Below are 21,935 nucleotides of genomic sequence, written 5' to 3' on the forward strand. Positions count from 1 at the left end.
CAGGTATGGCTTTGATCAAAGCTAGTAGTATAAGGAATTGTAGTAATATTAATCCTGATAGTAAAAAATAACAGTCATAATATAAAGGTGTCATTTGTTGAGTGTCTTGTATTAATGTGCCAGACATCACCATAAGCATTTTGTGATACTACTTAATGTAACTCACACTTCAACCCAGAGAAGAACTGGTTTCTTATTTATTATTCCCAATATTCCCACTATAGAGATAACAAGACTGAGGTTTGTCACACAGCTATTAGATGGAAGAATCTTTGCTCATGTCTTTTAAACCACAGCCTCTACTAAGGCTCACAGGCCCATGTGTACTCCAGACTTCATTTCACAAAGAAAATTCAGGAACTCCTTCAGCAGGTATTTGCTATTTGTTTTTATGCATAATTAAGAAATTATATGCTGCTGATAACTCTGGTAATGTAATGTCTAACCTCTCACATTCTTCCTTGATTGCCATGCAAAGGATTTGAAAAGAGATATTTTAGAATAATTACCCATCAGTAATCATCTCCACACACACAAATCACATTTGATTCCCTATTAAGACAGACCAAGAGAATGAGAGGTTTTCATTCAGGAATGTTTTCTGCTGCAATCAGGTTAATTCTATGTTTCCATCCCATTGGTCTTCTGAATTTAAACATGGGAACATGGAACAAATTCTATAGAGGGGATAATAATATCCCCAATCATGGGTCTTGATCCACTGGGGTTTGAAAAGTGCTTAACTATTAGCTTTCCAAATGGAGTGCCATTCTATTTAGGTGCGTCACCTCCTAGGAAAGATTCACTGGGCAAATGGGAGTGGACTGCAGAACAGTAGTTACCTTGGTTCACTCTAAAGCTCAGACCTTCACAATCATAGCCTGTTATATAAAATAATTCATAAGAAGAACAAAGAGACAAATGTGAAGCTACCATAGTTAATCGATGTCATTGCGTAATACCAATCAACAGTCCTCCAATCCATGGTGACATACCATGTTTGATTTATAAATGGAGTAACCTTTCAAGATGATCAGTATATCCATGATTCTTGTGGGACACTTGCCAAGATTTAGCGTCCTGTCTCTTCCTTTATTTAAGTAGTACTAGAGCCTTATTCCAGGATCACAATCTTAACCCAGGAAATCTATGAGTTTGCGCTATAATCAGGCCTACCAACAATACTCTCACCCAACATCATCTCCTCTTTCCCCCAAATTTGACTTCCATTTCTCTTTTTTCTACTGTGACAATACTGCAGCTGTCCTTCTGAGAGGGGAACATGTCTCTCTGTGTCTCATATGAACAGAATATCTGCTCCCCAAACTTACCTACCAAGAACTGCTTTGTCTCATCCTTCTATCTCACCACGGATGCTTTCTCCATCTCTGCAGTGTTCCTCTCTTCCTTGTACTCACAAGAAAGCATCATGTGCATTGACATGGAAATTCAAGTCAGATTATTAATTCACCTGGGGGCATTTTAAGTCTTTTTTTTTTTTTTTTTTAGCTTGGTAAAACACAAATGGTTTGGTGGTTACACAAGTGTTTAGTATATTTGACCTTAAATTGCACAAGTGCTTTTCTGTTTGTTGCATGCACTTTTATACATATGTATTATATATCATAAAGTCTATAAAGCATACAGAAAATGTTTGCAAAAATTTCAGGAATAGTTAGCAATTGAACATTTATGTACCTACTACACAAATCAAGAAATAAAATGTGACTGCCACCTCAAAAGCCTCCTATGTGCCCCCTGCCAGTGGGAGCTCGCTCCCTCCCCTTGAAGGTAAAAAATACCTTGACTTTTATGATAAACCACTTCTTCAAAGCTTTATCTTTTACCGTAAAATGAAAATCCATGTCCCATGTTAAGTCATTTTAAGCACTCAAATCAGGTAGGGGAAGCTTTATAGAATCAAGCTCACTTTACCAGATATCTATGGCATACAATGTACCATATATAAAACTAAAAGATAGGGGGAATATAGTTTAATAAGACACAGTCTCTGACCCCAAGAAACTCATGGGTGTTGGGAGGCTCTACAGGAGCTCATGAAAGCATAAGAGCAGTAAATTTTGTCAACTAGAACCATAATAGCACAAGGGGAATTGGAACTGGAGAGAAACAAAATATAGCAAGATATCTCATTGCTCTGTTTCTCCAAACCAACATGTGGCTCGCCACTATTTAACTGGGAGAAGAGTATGATCAAGTCTTTCTATAGAAAATGAAGTGTGTGGAGCAAGATGAGAACTCCCTTCTAGATGAATCTGAGAAGTGAGCGTGTTCTCTGTCTCCGGCACTATGCACAAGGTATTTCCAGCTCATTTCTGAGACAAGGTTCATGATATATCAGGGAAGGAAACTCTGGAAGCAAACCTCTTTCTTTACCTTCTGAAGGCTAACTAGGTGTTCCATTCTTTACATTCCTTATTTGGAAAATAAAGATAATAGGCTACTGACAGAATGCACTAGGATGGTGTCTGCGGGGGATTTGGCACAATGCTTGGCACCCAGGAGAGCTGAATAAGTGGCAGCTAAGCCTTTTAGAGTTGGGAGTTCCATTTTCTAAGCCATCCCTTTATCAAATAAAGAACTGAGATTAAAATGAAACTAAAGAGAATCTTATATAGAGGCTTTAACTGGGGTCAGTCACGTATACTGTCCAGATAGCCTCAACAATGCATTGTTCTCTCAAGGTTGTGTCCTTGAAAACAGCTCCCACTGTGGACAGACTGTACATTCCAAGGACGGGGAGGGAGCAAGGAGTCTCCAATTGCCCACGTCAGGTTGGGGATCAACCAGCAGTCACGTCCACTCCATGACCTCCTCCAACATGAGCTCAGATATTTTCCCAAGCTCCCACATTTTCCCTGTCCCACATATTCAGCACCGGTCAAGTCCATTTTTTCTGCTGTAGTGCTATATTGATATTTATTGCCTTTACTGATGTGATTTCTTTTTCTACATTTACATCTTTCAAAAATTTTTTTGCATTGACAGTAAAGTTATAGTATAATGGCTATTAAGATTTTAAAATTAAGGTTTGTGGCAAAGCAGAGTTCATTTGCTTATGAACTGGATGATGTGTGCAAATTCCTTACCTTCTGTAAACCTCCTATCTAAAAGGTACAGAGTCATACAGCTCCACAGCTTTATTGGGAGGATTAAATGTAAGAATCCCAGTAGTGAACTCATAATAAATAGTGGCTATTGCTATTTCCTCTCCAGTTAGATTCTAAAATCCTTGTCTGTGTAGACATATGGCATTCTTTTTCATATCCCCCTCAGAGCTGAGGAAGTGTTTGCTTATAGAATCCACTCAATGGATGTTTGCTGATTGACTGCTCTGGGCCCAATGCCAAGATGTACACCAATCCTGTCCTAAGCGCCCCCTAACTCAGAGAGTTGACTACAAGTATGATATAACAATACAGAGGTTAGGGCAGTGGGAGAGGGGGCTTAGAGACAGTGCTTATATGTGTTCCTGGGATTACAAAGCAACACCATGCTGCTTATTAAATAAACATGTCTGGTTGACAAAATGGCTGTCCCTGACTTTGACAAAAATGATGGATGAAACTCATTTTCTAAAGGAAGATGCTTCAATGAAAGGCAAAGCCTAATCCTAATATTATTTAGCTGACTGAATTCTTTGTGTCTGTAAAGGTTCTGTCAATTAAAGGTGTTTCAGCCAAGTCATCTGCATATTTCTCCAGCAGTGTGATCTATCAACCTACACAGCATGATTCCTGAGCCTAAATATTATAGTAAGAGAAGCCATGGGACAGGTGCAGGCTGACTGGATTTTAGGGATGTCAATGCTTTGAAAGAGCAAAGGAACACATTGCCTGCTTGGAGATTTTTGTGCTTTTGCTAGAAAATTCTGAATTTTAACAAAGAAAATTTATAGGAGAGTGTCACCTTGGGGTAGGGCTTTGGCAACTGTCAATTACTAAAAGTCAAATCACTAAAGGGGAAAACAATCATAAATTTGCAGCACTTTAGGGTTTGTGATCCCATAGCCATGGAGGTACTGGTTAATGATTTTCACAGGGTAATCCATTGTGAATCTCATCTCTTTATCCTTTTGTTGGAATTTGCTTTTTGTTGGAATGGAAATTGGTCTTACTGCATGGACACACAAGACACAATTATCAAGAAGACTAATAATCTTTGGAAAATAATTCTGAACTTACTGGTTCCATATGTTTTCTTATTTCTAAGTGGTTCCCTTGGGAAGTCATGTAAATACTCTATTTCATTGCCATTGTCCATAAACTATTTAAAACTTGTAAGGATATGCAATTGTTATAACTGGAAGGACATGGTCTTTGACTTTGATGTCAGAGGGATTTGAGACTGGATTTGTTTCTGCCACATCCTAGCAATATGGTCTGGCAAAATCATTGAGTTTCATGGCTAAGTATAGATAATGGACCTTTGAAAGAATTTCCCAGAATGATGTTTGGAAGTATTATGATTAGAGCATACTAGGTATTCAATAAATGTTAGTTTTTCCTTAGTCTAGAATTGATTTTGGATTAAATTTACCAGCCCCATTGAAAAAATCAGTTTCATTGTATTCCAATCACACTTATTTTTTTTTAAGATTTTTATTTATTTATTTGACAGAGAGAGAGATAGCGAGAGCAGGAACACAAGCAGGGGGAGTGGGAGAGGGAGAAGCAGGCTTCCCGCCGAGCAAGGAGCCCGATGTGGGACTCAATCCCAGGACCCTGGGATCATGACCTGAGCCGAAGGCAAACGCTTAATGACTGAGCCACCCAGGTGCCCTCACACTTATTTTTGATGCAAAGTATAATTACACCCATCTAGTTCCAACCTTCTTCAACTTGAATGAAGATTCTCTGGTGAGGCTTGGTTCTCTGGCGACTGTTTGATTTCACAAAAAGATCAAATTCACTCCAATGAATGAGCATTCATAAAAAAAATAAAGATATTTGATGTTTTATTTTGTGCCTCGCTCCTAGTACAGCTCCAGGCACATAATAGGGCCTTAATAAATGTTTGTTGAAAGACCAGGCCATGGCTGAAAATTCTGTTCTGAAAGTTGAAATTTTCAAAGATACTAAAGGTTGGCAGCTCACTAAAATATGTGTATAGTTTTCCAAGAGAGAGATATTCATTTGTATGGTAAAGTTCTGGTATAATTTTTTTTCTGGTATAATTTTTTTAAGTCACTTTAAATTTTAGTCATGCTTTGTCAATAAAACCTTTCCTGTAATTCAAGACAGTTTTAATTCCTCACACTGAAGGAAACCTCCACAACAAAATGAATAAAATGTGAAGCTCTAGAAATGCCACCAGGAAAATTAAAAGTCCCTAATGGCAAAAGGCAAAGGCTATTATTATTATTCAACTTTTGGTATAAAAATAGAAATAGACATGTGACAATTCACCTATATAATATATATTTTTTTGCCTCACTAGTAAAATATAGGTAACAGCATCTTTATCCCCATTTTTATAGAAATGGAAAGGGGTGCCTGGGTGGCTCAGTTGGTTAAGCGACTGCCTTCGGCTCAGGTCATGATCCTGGAGTCCCGGGATCGAGTCCCGCATCGGGCTCCCTGCTCGGCAGGGAGTCTGCTTCTCCCTCTGACCCTCCCCCTTCTCGTGTGCTCTCTCTCTCTCTCTCTCTCTCACTCTCTCAAATAAATGAATAAATAAAATCTTAAAAAAAAAAAGAAATGGAAACAGGTTCAATGAGGTAAAAGTCCCCAGGTCATACAAACAGAGTGGTGGGCATAGTACTTCTTACTTTAAATTCCCTGTTATTTACACTTGACAATCATCTTATTTCTATTCAGTCAAGGACTGGTCCCACCATTGGAAAGGGACACCCATAGTGTTTGTTGGTAACAATTTTGTGTTTTGCTGATTTTTCTTATGGGCAAATGATGACAATTACCTTAATATTCAGAGCCTATTTAATGGTTAGACACAGTAGGAATCTGTTTGTTTTTTTTTTATGATTTCCAGAGGCCAAAAAAGCCTTTTTCTCTCTATTTTTCTCAGCTTTTCTTTTCAATAATATATTTTTAAAGATTTTATTTATTTATTTGAGAGAGAGAGAGAGAGCATGTATGCATGAGCAGTGGGGGAAGGTGGCAGAGGGAGAAAGAGAGGGACAAGCAGACTCCCCCCTGAATATGGAGCCTGACACAGTGCTTGATCTTAAGACCCTGAGATCATAACCTGAGCTGAAATCAAGAGTCAGACAATTAACTGACTGTGCCATCCAGGCGCCCCCTATAGCATGTTTTAAGCTACAGGGAGGACTATAGATAGACAGCATGCTTGGAAATAAGTAACTTAAAAGTATTCACGGGCGCCTGGGTGGCTCAGTTGGTTAAGCGACTGCCTTCAGCTCGGGTCATGATCCCAGGGTCCTGGGATCGAGTCCCGCATCAGGCTCTCTGCTCCTTGGGAGCCTGCTTCTCCCTCTGCCTCTCTCTCTCTGTCTCTCATGAATAAATAAATAAAATTAAAAAAAAAAAAAAAAGTATTCACACCAGAGTTTGCCCATCTGAATATATTTTATTAGACAACTATGCAATATCCAGTGGAAAGCTTGTGGGCAATGTAATCCATTCTTCCTTTGAGTAATCCACTAGGGGAATTTCAGGCCTGATGATAATGTGTTCTGGGTCCCTAGACTTACTTTTGAATTATCATTGGCTTGGAAGGACCTGTTGGAAGCCTTTCAGTATAAGAGTTAAGTACTTCAGTACAAGGGTCTGGTTTTGGGGGGTTTTTTTTGTTTTTTCTTGTTTTTTTCCCAGTCTAGAATACCTTGGAAAAGATCAGAGTCTCCTCTCTTGGCCCATGCAGAAGAAAGACTGAAATCTGGGAGTAGCCCAGATCCCAAGGCACCATCTCTTCTGGCATTCTCTGTGAAGGCCATTTTCATGGTCTGCAGAGAAAAAGTGAGGAGCCCGTGGAGAATTTGGGGCAATGCGTCTGTGGTTGTTTTGTTCTTAGAGTTCCTCAGGAGAAGGTATTATGTCTCTTTGATCTTGATTCCTGCACAGGGTGGATACTGAGTATGGTAGAGACAGCCATGTATACACTAATGCCGTATCCTTTCCTTATCACATAGCTAGAGATCATTTCCCAGGTAGGTGAGATCATGCACATAAGTATCTATTGCTATGTAACAAATTACTCCAAAATGTTAGCAGCTGAAATCATCATATAGTTGTTATCCACAGTTTCTGAGGGTCAGGAATCCAAGAATGGCTTAGCTGGGTGGTTCTTGCTCAGCCTCTCTCAAGAGGTTATAGTCAAGCTGTCAGCTGGGTCTGCAATTATCTCAAGGCTCAACTGGCTTTAGACCATCTGCTTCCAAGCTCACTCACATGGTGGTTGTTGTTTTCTTATTGGGTGTTAGCTAGAAGTTTCCCAACATGGAGTTCTCCCCATTAGACTGCTCATAACATGGCAATTTGCTTTCCACAAAATCAGTGATCCAAGAGAGAGCAAGCTCAAGATGGAAGCAGAAATCCTTTACAATATAATTTTGGAACTCATACCATCATTTCTGCTATAGCAATGTGCGAGGGGACTTCACAAGGTGTGACTACCAGGGGGCAAGGATCACTGGAGGCTATCTTGGCACTGTGACTGAGTTCTGGCCAACAGAATATGTGTGGAAATAATGTATGCTACTCCCAAATCAGCATGTGGAAAACACCCTCCACATCCTCCATGTCTATTTCCTAATTATCCAGGTGAATAGTGATGTCTTTTAGGATTCAGAGGGAAATGGAACCAAAAGATCATTAAGAGCCTACATCCATGACTGACCACACAGAGCAAACCCTCTATGACATAAGGGAGAAAGGAACCATCAGTATGTAACACCACTGAAATTCTTTCCTTCATTTCCCCTTCCTCCCTCCCTCCCTCCCTCCCTCCCTCCCTCCCTCCCTTCCTTCCTTCCTTCCTTCCTGTTTCTTTTATAGCAGTTAGCTTCCCTTAATGTGTATATGTGTGTGTATGCCTGCATTTCAGTTCAGAATTTATATGTTTTGATTTCCCACAGTTTTATTAATATGCACTTGTTAATATTTGATTTGTGCAATTTTTTTTCCTCTGTGTTGTTAATACTGGCTGTTCCCTTTAACATGTAACATTTTGGAGATCAGGAATCCTGTATTCTATTTTGACTCTCTCTCCAGGAATCAGGTCATTATCCTGCACCTAGAATAACTACTATCCACAGATTGACTGTATGCAACCTTATTTCAACACAAGGGAAAAGATGTTCCATGAAGTCTTGGCCCAAAAAGTCTCATTTCAGGTAATGACCTATAGAAGAGGATATTGCAAGTCTTAAAAGTTTAAATTTACAGAAAAGAGTCAAAATTTCAAAATCTATGTTTAGTAAAGCCATCTTGTGGAAAATAAATGCATAATTGTATACAATAGATAAAATCATGTAAAAGCATATTTAAACCCAAATATCTCTGTAGGATAGAAATGTGCAATGACACTTTTATTTATTCAAGCCAATTAAAACTTTTACTGACCACCAATGAATCATGGAACACTACATCAAAAATTAATGATGTACTGTGTGGTGACTAACAAAACACAATAAAAAAAATAAAAAATAAATGACATCTTAAAAAAATTTAAAAACAAATATATATTTAATACCCTATATAATTATGATTATTTAATATATTTAATATTATATATAATTATTATTTAATATTTATATAACATATATATTCTAATGTAATATGGGAATCTATACACCTAGGTGTCCAGAGTTCTATTTTAATCAAAATGGCTTACATTGTAAACTTTCACTGCATTAGATTAGCAGAAATGACACTATCCCCATCCTCCAACTCCCAGAATGAAAGCAAAAGGCTTTTTTCATTTTCTGTACCAAAGAGTTCCAGTTTTTTTTAGTCTAAGAACATAAATGAAGTGTAGTATCTAGGAAAAATATTCACTTCATTTAAAATGAGAGATCCTTCTTGGAAAGGGTATCTTGATTTCAAAGTTTCAAAAGTAATTAAGAGCACAAGCCTGCTTGGGGCTCCACTGGCTGTCCATGACTCTACTTTTTATCACTGTCTGAAAGACGGATGAGGCAGGGCACAGGCATATGAAATTCCTGATAGATTAACTTTTGGGGAGACAGACCAAAGTAGAAACCGCTGTTCTGTTTACATGGAAGTAAGAACAAATACAGCTTGTTTTTAAGTAACATCAACACATATGGTAAATAGAGAAAATGCAGTAGCCTCATTCTTGGGCTCAAATAGAACAAGAATTCAGGTCTTTTGATAGAATTCACTTTTATTTTCTATTTGAACACCAAATTCAATTAAAATGAAGTGTGTATTGATGCCACTTTCTATCTGGTCCTATAATTGGAAGCTCTGAGTGTAATACCATTTTAGGTATCAAATCACAAATAACAATCCTATCTGTGAGACATATTATTTGCCCCTGTCCATTAACCAATGGCAGAATTTTTCTCAACTCTGATTACCCTGAACATAGATAATGAGTTCTCCTTCCAATTTTTATTGATTTCTTCCTTGCTCTATAGGAAACTATTGATTTCTGTTTTCTTGTTCAGTTACTAGTTGATTTTATCTTTCATTTGATTTGACTTAAAGTGAAACTTTTTCTGATTGGAACACAGCAAAATCCTGGAGAAAAAAGGAGAATCAGGGCCACTTAAATTTATAAATGTTTTGGCGAAAACTCAGTGAGCCCCTCTTTGAATTATCTATAGTGAATACTATAAAGAAATGGTGAACATCTCCCTTGCTGCTCCCTGATGCCCAGCCCTTTTTGTTACACACATACAGAAACCATCTGCGTTGCAATCATTACAGAATTTAGGTCTGGGAAATAGAATTTAAAAAATGATGAGAAAATCAAGGTTGCTGCTATAAAATAAAACAAACCTAAATTTACAAAGCAACCTCCACACAGACTTGCATACGCACACATATGCAATATATTCCCCAGAGAGATGTATAAAAGTGGGATTGTTTTTTATTCCATGAAAATTTTTGCATGAGAAAAAAACGACTCAGGGTGAGAGAGGGCCCACACTCCCCAGGGATTGCAGCAGGACAGATGTGACTGCAATGGGGATGGAGGTGTCCAGCCTGTGGTCATCAGTCCCTTGTGGTATTCTGGCACTGTCCAATGTGGCTCATGGTAGATTTTTATAATAATGTCTTCAATGAATTATGCCTTCCCATGTCCACAACCCTTTGGAATGTGACTCTGTCACTGCTCCTCTCAACACAAAGTCTTGAATCTGGCCTGGCCTCAGGACTTGTTTTTGTTGTTGTTGTTATTATTTGTTTTTTGTTTATTTATTTATCTGAAAGAGAGAGAGGGAGAGCAGAGCTTGCAAGAGGGAACATGAGTGGGGGGGAGGGGCAGAGGGAGAGAGAGAGGCAGGCTCCCGCTGAGCAAGGAGCCCGATGTGGGACTCGGCTCGATCCCAGGACCCTGAGATCATGACCTGAGCTGAAGGCAGACACTTAACTGACTGAGCTACCAGGGACCAACAGAATGAGGCAGAAGTGATGCACGATTGCCAAGGGCAGGCATTTGGAAACTTATGGCTTATGGCTTATGTTTCACCCTCTCGAAACCACTCTGAGACCACCATGGTGAGAAGAAGCCCACGATGAAAGATCACATGAAAAGAGATGCCCAATTGCTCCATGTCCTGGATAAGCCAGCACCTAGCCATCTCACCCAATAAATGCCACTGCATGTGTGAGCCCAGGTAAGACAGAAGAATCACTTGGGAACCCACAGAAATGTATGAAGCAATATATCATTGTGTATCTCTCTTTAACTTTTAATTCGAACCAATTGTAGACTTATCCAAAAGTTGCTAAAATAGTATAGAAAGTTTCCATATACCTCTTACTGAACTTCCCTTAATATTATTACCCCATACAATCCAATGATCAGAACCAGGAAATTAACACTAGTAAGTAGGGGTCTTACCCAAATTCCACCATTTTTTGCCACTAATGCTTTTTTCTCTTTTCCAGGATCTAGTCCAGGATTCCACATTTCATTTAGTTTTTGTCTTGTTAGTCTCCTCTTATCTATAACAGTTTCTCAGTCTTTCCTCATCTTTCATGACTTTGACACTTTTGAAGAGTACTGGTCAGTTATTTTGCAAAATATTCCTCAGTTTGGGTTTGGTTGAGATTTTGCATCTTAGGAATGAAGTGACGTCCATCTCAGTCCATCCTATCAGGGAGTATATGACGTTAAGTTGGATTTTAGTGCTGTTCACCTTGATCAGTAGGTTAAGGTGGTTTCTTTCTAATTTTCCATTTTAGAGTTACTATTTAACTTTATAGTTAATAAATATCTTGGGAGAGATATTTTAGAATATAAAAATAATCATTTTAAGCTACTAAGTCCTGGAGTGGTTTGTAACAGACAAACAGATGGATATAGAAATAGATAGATGATACATAGATACATAAATAATTAAGATAGAAAGATGATGATGATAGATAGATATAGATAGATGATAGATAGATAGATAGATAGATAGATAGATAGATAGATAGATAGATAACTGATACAAAGTATAAGTCAAGTGGGGACTTCTGTTGGGGAGGTGAGACAGTATGATACAGGGAATGGAAAAAAGAGAAGGTCTATGTAGCATGAGTATCTATGGCAGTTTTGTGATAGATTTGTGGGTGAAGAGATTAGAGCTATATGGTACAGCAATATAATATTTGAGAACTAGGAAAGATAGGCAGGAATTTTTTCTTTTTTAAATAAGGGCTTAAAGATGTAACTTTTCACCTAACACCTGAGTGAGGAATAGAAATATTTTTAAATTACTTCTGGTAATTTGAGTACTTTGGGGCATGTAGAGTCCCAAGATTTATTAGGGTTTTATGGGAGCTTTTTTTCTTTAATGGGTAGTTAGTTATAGGGTGCTGAGGCTGTGGGCAGAACCAGACATTCTTTAAACAATGTAATTGTAGTGATTAAAAGAGAAGTGAGGAGGGTTCCTGGGTAGCTCATTTGGTTAAGCATCTGCCTTAGGCTCAGGTCAAGATCCCAGGGTCCTGGGATGGAGCCCTGTGTCTGGCTCCCTGCTCAGCAGGGAGTCTGTTTCTCCCTCTCCCTCTACCCCTTCCCCCTGCTCATGCTCATGCTCTCTCTCAAATAAATAAATATTTTTTAAAAATTGAGAGAAAAGTGAGGAATGAAGTTCTGACACATGCTACAACATGGATGAACCTTGAAAGCACTATGCTAAATGAAATAAATTAGATGCAGAAGAGCTAATATTGTATGAATCCACTTAAATGAAGTACTTAGAATAGGCAAGTTCAGAGAGACAGAAAGTAGATTATAGGTTACTAGAGCCTGGGGAGAAGGAGAATGGGGAGTTATTTCTTAATGAGTACAGACTTTACGTTTGGCGTAATGAAAAAGTTTTAAAAATAAATAGTGGTAATGGTGGTACAACATTGTAAATGCAATTAATTCTACTGAATTATACAGTTAAAATGGTTAAAATGGCAAATTTTATGTTATATATATTTTACCAGAATTTTAAAAATTAATAATATCAAAAAACCATTGAATTGTACAATCTAAATGAGTAAATTGTGTGTTACGTGAACGCTATCTCAATAAAGCTGGGTTTTGTTTTGTTTTTTTTTTTTAAAAAAACAATGTAATTGTATTTGCTATTATTCCTATCACTCCATGTGCATAAGATGAATGGGAGTCTACTTATTTGACAAAGTTCTGCCATCCATGGACAAAAACAAGGCAGGAGTATAAGTCAGAATATCATTTCTCAGAGAGAAGGTGGCTGATCTTCCTATTGTTTTGTAGTAAGACCTATACAAGAAGAATCCGGCATAACATGGAATCTGAACAGCTCTAACTGCAGCTAATGAGAGAAGAAATGCATAGGTACCTAGGAAGTTATAGAGTAGAATCACAGGTCTTTTTATATACAACTAATAGAGTTCCTTGGCACTGGTGATACTGCAGAAACCTAAACAGGTAAATTCCTTGTATTCATGGAGTTTATATTCTGTGCAAGGGAGCTTCAACAAACAAATGCATTATTTAACATACATTTTAGATAATTCTATGCAGTTGCAAAGACAAATAAAGCGGTAGAGAAGCAAAGAGAGGACTATGGGAGCCAGGCTGTGAGAGTGACTCAACAGGTAGATGAAGCCCAGCAGGAGCCCAAAAGCATGCAACATGGCAACATACGGAGATAGAGGCAAGTAATGTGTATTGAGGAAAATTCTTGGTAGATAAGAGAAGAAGCTGTGGTCCTAAGACAAGGTACTCAGCCTGGGATCTGTGCAGCACCTGAGCCTGCAGGTAGATCCCAGGGGTTCCATGAATTTGGATGGGGAAAGACTTAAATTGAATTGGATATAATTTACTATAGTATGGAAATAGACCAGTAGTTTCTAAACATTTCTTCAGAAGCATTTTTCCTTTTTTTCATTTATTTATTTATTTATTTATTTATTTGAGACAGAGAGAATGAGAGAGAGAGAGCACATGAGAGGGGGGAGGGTCAGAGGGAGGAGCAGACCCCCCTGCCGAGCAGGGAGCCCGATGCGGGACTCATCCAGGGACTCCAGGATCATGACCTGAGCCGAATGCAGTCGCTTAACCAACTGAGCCACCCAGGCGCCCTCCTTTTTTTCAAATGAAATTTTCTGCATAACTGTTATTATATTTAAATAAATAAATAAATAAATAAAATAAAAGGTGCTGAATTTCTTTGGCTGAAGGAAGTGTCATGGTCTCTGAGGTTCCCACTCCTGGTCTGCTCTTGAAAGCCCAGTTCTTTCTTCACTGAAAGCCCAGGGCACAGTTTGATCAGTACTTCTCTCATTCCTCTGGAATGAATGTTGCCCTACCCCACAAGCCTGTAAGTAGAAATACCATGAGATTTTGACTATGGCAGATGGGGCAATGCACATTAAGGAGGTGGGCACACCATGCAAACTGGTATACTACCTGGTGTGTGTGGAGAAGTAAACAGCGATTCTTCCCAGAATTTCCTCTGATCATGCTCACTTTGGCCAGCTACTTGACAATGACCCAAGCAGCTAGATATTGGCCAAGTCCAGAATACCTCAAAATATCTTGAACTAATAAGCCCTTTTTAAAAATTTAGAAATGCATACACAAAACTATGTATATTTTATTGTTGGGGGGAATTTTTCCTCTACCCCTTAAAATTCTTTTGGCTGCTCTTAAGAATTAAATTGATATAAGACAGATAAACAGGAGAAAATCAATTTTAATTATGTATGTACACGGAATCCATAAGAATATGAGGCCCACAGGCAGGCAGGCAATTAAGGCTTATAAACCATCAGAGATAAGGAGAAGGGGGTGGTGTCCTGGACTCAAAAGAGAAGAAAGACAATTCATAAGAAGATGAAAAGGAGTAAATATCTGGTAATGTTTGCTGGGCCATACAGAAGCAATGGGACATAGAGGGGAATTTAAACAAACAGTCTTTGGTAAGTTTCTCCCTGTCTACTCATATGATGTTCATATTATGCTATAGTTATCTATGGTGAGAGCTCTCTTCCTGGAGCAGGTCCTTCATCTAAATTCTATAAGGTAGTTAGGGAGGTCAGAAGCTCTTCCTGAGCCTTCTGTTTCTTAACAACAATCAGCCTTAAGTAATCCACATGCCAAAGAGACACATTTTAAGGTGGCAAGTTTTGCTCCCCTGCAGTAATGCAATAAGAAAGAAAGAAGAAAGAAGAAAGAAAGAAGAAAGAAAGAAGAAAGAAAGAAAGAAAGAAAGAAAGAAAGAAAGAAAGAAAGAAAGAAAGAAAGAAAGGAAGGAAGGAAGGAAGGAAGGAAGGAAGGAAGGAAGGAAGGAAGGAAAGAAAGAAAGAAAGAAAGAAAGAAAGAAAGAAAGAAAGAAAGAAAGAAAGAAAGAAAGAAAGAAAGAGAGAAAGGAAGAAAGAAAGAAAGAGGAAGGAAGGAAGGAAGGAAGGAAGGAAGACATGCAGACACTATTGATCAATGGCATAGCACAATTTAGCCAGCTTAAGAAAATGATTTATTCACCATCCCATAAGACTATACAATTATTCACTGACATGAAAATCATTTCCCAAGCTCTCTGTATCATGTGTATTTGGGAAGAAGTGACAGAGGAAAAAGTAAGTGGAGAATTGGAGCAGCTTTTACCAGTCCTCGACCATGGTTTGCTTATTTAATTTACAATGATCTCAAATGATTTTTTAGAATGGCTGTCACTAGAATTTAGATCTTTAACAATAAATCCCATCACTAAGTATTTCCTTAGATTTTGTTAAAAGAATTTTGTTGTCAAATTGAGGTCTTTAAGGAGCTATAATCTATTTAAAAATATATTACAACAGTCATTAAGTTCCCTTCCTCTTTAAGTTTCTCAAGTGAAGAGTTATTGCAATTGTGTTTCTGGAAGGTGCATACAAAAATCACAAATCATAGTGCATTCACAAGCCTGTCATGAGCTTTCCAGTAGTTAATGTAAAAAGGAGATGGAATTTCACCAAAATAAGGGGGAACTTTCTGATAGATCTAAGGAAAAAATAAAGAAAAATAATTTTAATAAGTTTCTCATTACTGGAGAGGGTGTAGGCATAATTTTTTGAAATGCAAGAGCTATATTAGACTCTACAATGTAAACCATATTAAAGGCTTCCCAAAGTAGTACATTCAATTATCCTTTCCAGCTCCTTTTATCACCTATTAGTTCCCTAAAAGATGATTAGAAAAACCTGTTGATAGAGCAAAGGTAAGATTACTAGACTTATTTGAGGAAAGTAGAACACGTACCCTCACAGGTCTTAATACCATCTAAGTAGGGAGAAATAAAGGAAAGATACGTATAAGATTCTAGGCTGGGTGGATCAATTTTAAGGTGGTTTTTCGAAGGTAGGGGGATGATTGAGACTGGGTAGAATTTATGGCATAGCTGTGAATTCCTGAGCAAAGCCTGTGAGGGTCTTGAGAGAGTTGATAAGCATGCTATTAGTCATGACATTTAGGTAACTTTGGTTGCTCACAGTCTTATTCTCCTGGAAGAAGTATTTTTCTGGAGCAAGTAGCTAAGTTTTTTTGCTTGTTTTCAGTACTATTTAATATATATAGAGAAAAATATCCCAGTCTCAATATTGTTTAACACAGAGACAGGAAATTATGGTGATTTCAGTTATTTCCAACCCTGCAATTCTGTATTTTTCTTTGGTATGGCAACATTTTCAGGGAAGTGGTAATAATGATCAATCTTAATTTTGACTTTCAAAATCCCCTACTGGTTACAATTTATATATAAAATCAAAGTTTTTTCCCTCACATTGTATTTCATTTTATCATTATGTAATTACTAAAGACTTTTGTTCATTTAATAAACACATTTTGAAAGCACATTTTACATCTGTTTAACCATTAAAAAATAACCAAGAGTAAATTTGTGTCCAAGATGAATAAAGGAAAATATACCCACTGAAAGATTCTAAAGTCTCTGGTACTCACTTAACAAATGTCTTTCATAGAGTTGAGTGATGTTGTGTGTGTGTGTGTGTGTGTAGGGGGGGATGTGCAAACGCCAATGCACAGGTGCTTAATATGAGGCTGACTGTATAATTAAGAATCATGGAGGTGACATCATGTTGTTTAGGGTCATGCTGACTCTCCTTATATTCTGCTTAAAATCCCAATTTTGGCTTCTTGTTTCACCTCTGATGTAAAGAGCTTAGAAGTCATCAATCCAGTCCTTATAAGGAAAAGGTGAATAAACTAAAGCAAAGACTTTTCTCAGAGCCATTGAGAATTCAGGTCATTCATAGGGCACTCTACCACACCAAAATCAGGAGAGACAGGACACATCCAGAGAACCTCAGCCAAGATCTATTTACTTGGAGCAGAAGTTGCTGGAGCCCTAAACTGGTGGAAACACTTAAATGCGCATTTGGAAAAACTGCTGGAAACTGAGTATGTGCTGGATTTGGGAATGAAAAGTTTCTAGGGCTGCAATCTTAGGGTAGACCCTACACTTTGGTGTGTTTTACCTCAAGAACTGCACAAAGCTCTCAGGGTAAAGATTCAAGAAAGATCCCCTCAAGGTTCTGGTGCAGGAGGTGGAAGTAGGGTAATCTGTGAAATATGCCCAGACCATTCTCCATAAGAAGACAGCCTCTGCAGAAAAAAAGACTGCCAGAGCCTCATCCCAGCTAGGCGAGGAATGTTCCTCCCACTCCAGCCCCTACAAGCCTTCTGGTCCCATCTAAAGGGAAAAAGAAAAGCTAAGAAACATTATGAAGGTCATAGTCCAGGGACACAGGAAGACTGAATTCACTGAAAAATTGAGATTTAATCATAAGGTTATAGGACACTTCCATTCCACCACATCTACCACAACGCCAACAGCACTCCAGTGTAGTAACAGTGGATTTCAGCAGAAAGAGCTGCAAGATGCGGACTCTGAGGAGGAGCACTTATGAAAGCCCAAAGTCAACAGGGAAGATCAAAATGATATAGCTACAGCAAATATTAAACACAATACAATTCCTAGCCAGATTAACATAAAACCTTACACAAAAGGCCTATTTACTTCAGTTCCCATTACCCGATGTATAATGCTTTCAGCAAAAACTTAAAAGGCATGTTAAATGCTATGTATATATACATGTATATATATATATACACACACATATGCATGCTATATTATATATTTTATATATAATATATAAGATTATATATGTAAGAATATATTATATATGTTCTATTATATATTTCATTATACTACATATATTATACTCTATATATCTTGTAATTATATATATATATATATATATATATAATATACACATATACATATATCTCTTGAAGACCCGCAAGTAAGGAAATACTCCAACAAACAAACAAAGCATCCCCACAATGGTGGGGGTATGTTAAAGAGACAAAGTAGTCAACTGAAAAAGCTCCCAGTGGCCAGGTCTGAGACAATTTAAGCAACAAAATAAAGTAATATTAGATTATAACCCCAAATATAGTATCTACTAGTCCATATTGATATAAGTAAAGGGTTGACTAAATAAATAAATGGAGGACAAAAGACAAATCTCTCTGCAGAAGAGTTCCAAATAATTTATGCAGATACTTGTCCCTCAAGGAGGTAGAGATTAATTTTCCTTTCCTTATGTGTGGACTGTGCATAGTAACTCTCTTCCAAAATGTATAGCATGAAAAGGAAGAGAAAAGGATAACTTTACTATGAAAAAATCCTATAAACACTGTCTTGGCCTGGTGATCAATGTTGACATCAATAGCGACACCATGTTAAGTACGCATACTTTTGATATTATGTGATGATAATGTCACTCTACCCGCATGGTCTTGTTCCCAAACATCTATAATCCCAGTCACATCATGAGAAAAACATCAGACAAATCCCAAATGAGGAAATTCCACAAAATAACTTACCAGTACTCCTCAAAACTGTCCAGGTCATCAAAATCAAGGAAAGTCTAGGACACTGTCACCACCAAGAGGAGCCTCAGGAGACATGACAATCAAATATAAATTGGTATCCCAAATGGGATCCTAGAACACAAAATGATATTAGGTTAAAAAGAACTAAGAAAAGATAAATAAATTATTGGATGTTGGTAATTATGTATCAATATTGGTTATTTATTTGTAACAAATATATCATACTAACGTGTTAATGAGGAAAACTGAGTATAGAGGATATGGAAACTCTTTGCATTTTTGTTCCACTGTTTTTCAGTAAATGTATCTGTTCTAAGATACTGTGTTTACTTTTAAAAATCCCAATCTTCAAGAATAATTTTTTTTGGACAACACAGACAGAGCCATTTGGACAGACTTAACGTAATAGTGACATAAAAGGTAGTTACTACATCCAGGAAGGCTGAACAAATTTCCACATTGTCAAACTACTTGTATTGTTCTCCTAAAGATTAGTGACCACCTGGGTGAGGCATAAGGATGACACCAACATCTGGATACTCATATCTGCACACCTGTCCTTCAGCTCTGCAAAGATGGGATCACTTGGTCACAGAGAAAATCCTCACAAGTTTTTAATACTGAGCCTTTAGTCAAGAGATGGGGATGAACTTCACATATCCTTGAAACAGCACTGCCTGACTCATTGAGAGTGGCTATCTGTTAATGACAACATTTTCCTTTGAAAGTCCATTGTCTTGCTTCAGGCAATAGGCTACCAAAAAAAGAAAAAAAGGAGAGACAGAAAAGGCAGCTTGAGATTTATGATCTTATTGCGATTATGAAATTACAAAAAGGAGCCAGCCTTGTCCACACTGGCCACAGACAAGTGTAGCTATAACCAAAATTTACAGGATGCATAAAAAGAATCACAGCGACAGAATGCTATAAATCCTGGCTGCCCAGTCACCCCAGCAAATTCCTAATGGATCATCATGCCCTCAAGTTTAAATGGTTGTTCTTAAGAAGTAAAGGTAAATGACAGGTTAAACACATAAGCAAACAGTGAAAACACTTCATTTCCTGAATTTAGAATGGGTTGGATGGGAGGAATAGCCCACACAGAGGGACAGAGTAGATGTCTGCAGGAAACTTCCATTCACATTCCTACTAGATGCTACCCTTTGGACAAGGCTCTAGGAATGCTGAGATACAAAAACACATTCTCAGCGTCAAAGAGGCCACTTTTCATATGGAGAAAACCTGCTAACCTGTGGCAACACAATGAAATAACTCCTCTGAGAGAGGTAAGCCTGGTGCTGAATGAACCAAATAGGTGTTATATGGTGTCTTAAGAAATCTGGATTTTATGCTGAGAGATTTTTATATAAGAGGAAGGATTATAAATGATATTATTTGTTTAATTCTAGAAATATTATGATGGTTGCTGTGAGGAAGCAAGTTATGAGGCTGTTGTAATTTTCCAAGAAAGAGACAGATCAACCGGGGCAATGGTCAGAAGGATAGAAAGGAGAGATCAATGCACATTGACCTCTTTGTGTGGGAGAGAAGTAGAAAACATCCCTAATTGTCTGGTTCAGGCAGCAGGATAAATATTGGTGCATTAGTAAGATAGGAAATAATGAAGGAGCAGTAGTATCTTAGGTTGTTTTCTCTGCAAATAGGCTCTGGGATGGAGTATTCCATGCCGAAGCTGTATCGGGAAGTCCTCTCTAGCGGTACCTGTGGGAAAGTGAGGACAGGAGTACTAGGTAAAAGTAGAGTCCAACCCATGATGTGGTTACAGCTAAGGCCTCAACTAATCCTACAAGAGCTCTGAAGCTAGAATAAGCCCTTCTGAGTTTTTCCAAATTGAGATAAGGGGACTAGACGTCCATATCCCTATACTGACCCATCATTGGCCACAGACCGCCCTCCCAGAAGGGTGTACCTTTGAGAAAATGAGTTTCCTACCACTTAAGACAATTGTCTGGAATGGATACATCCACAGATATCTCCAGTAGCAGAAGGACAGCCATACTGACTCTGAAGAGCGAATCTGGAGGAGTACCAACAGTATCCCCCACAAGGCTGTTTATTTTTGGGGGGGGGGATGGAACTAAGAGTTTGAAAAGTCATTAATTTTTGAGAATAAAATGTTCCTAGACTCCTTCAAGAAAGGACAAAGGACAAATTCAAGAGAGGACAAAACTGATTGGTTTTGTTTTGTTTTTTGTTTGTTTGCTTGCTTGCTTGCTTTTACTACAGCAACAATTAACCACCTGGACTAATTTTAAATTGGTCCCAATTGATATAGATATCCAGGCTAGCCCATCAACAGCAGCTTCACTGGAGCAACCACCCTTCCATATCTTGAGATGGGGTCCCCTGTGAGATACCCAGATGCAGACATCCAGTGGTCAACTGAACAGTTGCACAAACAAGCAGGAGCTTGGAATGGAGATCTGAGTTGGAAATCAGTTGTTATAGTTATCAGTTTATTGACTGTTACTGGTGCCAGGAAGGCAGAGACATTGCCTGGGAGAGTATGGAAGATGAGGAAAAGAACAGGTCTAGAAGCCTAGGAAACCACCATCAGTCACCATATTTATTAAACTTTAATGTGCCTCTGAATCCCCGGGGGGGGTCTTTTAAAAATGCAGATTCTGTGATTCGGTAGATGTGGTGTGGCCGCTGCAATTCTACATTAATAGAAGACTTCCAGGTATAACAGATGCTACTGGTCACTGGATCACAGTGAGTAACAAGGAGTTAGATAATGGGAAGAAGAAGAGATGAAGACCAAAAAGATGAAGAAGGAAGATCCACAGAATTCAGAGGACAACAACTGAAGTTCAAGAAGACAACAGCATTTGGCACATCTGCATGGCTTGAGTAATAATGGAAAGGCCCCAATTGCTTAGAAGGTCCTGGTAAACCACATACTTATTACCTTCTCAGAGTAATATAAAAACACATGAGCTCTTCTGACCAGATTTATCTACCCTATTAATTAGTAGGGGTTATGTTACTAAGAAACAGAACACTGAGCAGAAGACAAAGTAGGAAGGGGATAAGTTACGCTGATTTTGAGGAAAAAGATGAGGCAGAGGAATGGCACCAGGGATAGATCAGAACTGGATAGATGGCTGCAGAAGGGACTATGATAACCCAAGAAAAGGACATCAGGGAGAAGAAAAAGAGTTTTGTAAGTGCAAATAAGAAAAAAGAAGATACTCATTGCCTGCTCAACGTTATTGCCAAAGGACTATCCCAAACCCAGGAAGCACAAGGAAGAAATATACTTACCAAGGAATGAGTGGATTAAGGAATGAGCAAACATTTCAAATACATGCATACTTTCATACATAATTTTGTAGGAGTGGGTGTCTTAGTTT

General features: G+C 38.1%; 1 long non-coding RNA gene across 1 annotated transcript in view; it reads right to left on the reverse strand.

The window, feature by feature from the left end:
* Positions 1–21,935, reverse strand: part of LOC135361682 (uncharacterized) — a 262,772-nt gene that overhangs the window by 177,503 nt on the left and 63,334 nt on the right. Inside the window, exon 3 of the long non-coding RNA XR_010405363.1 lies at positions 18,550–18,669. This is a non-coding gene — a long non-coding RNA (uncharacterized LOC135361682). The remainder of the gene's footprint in view (positions 1–18,549; positions 18,670–21,935) is intronic.

This window comes from Mirounga angustirostris, unplaced genomic scaffold (genome assembly GCF_029215605.1).
Source record: "Mirounga angustirostris isolate CCGP_5_RB_7025 unplaced genomic scaffold, mMirAng1.0.hap1 SCAF_10, whole genome shotgun sequence".
In the NCBI taxonomy this organism is placed as follows: domain Eukaryota; kingdom Metazoa; phylum Chordata; class Mammalia; order Carnivora; family Phocidae; genus Mirounga; species Mirounga angustirostris.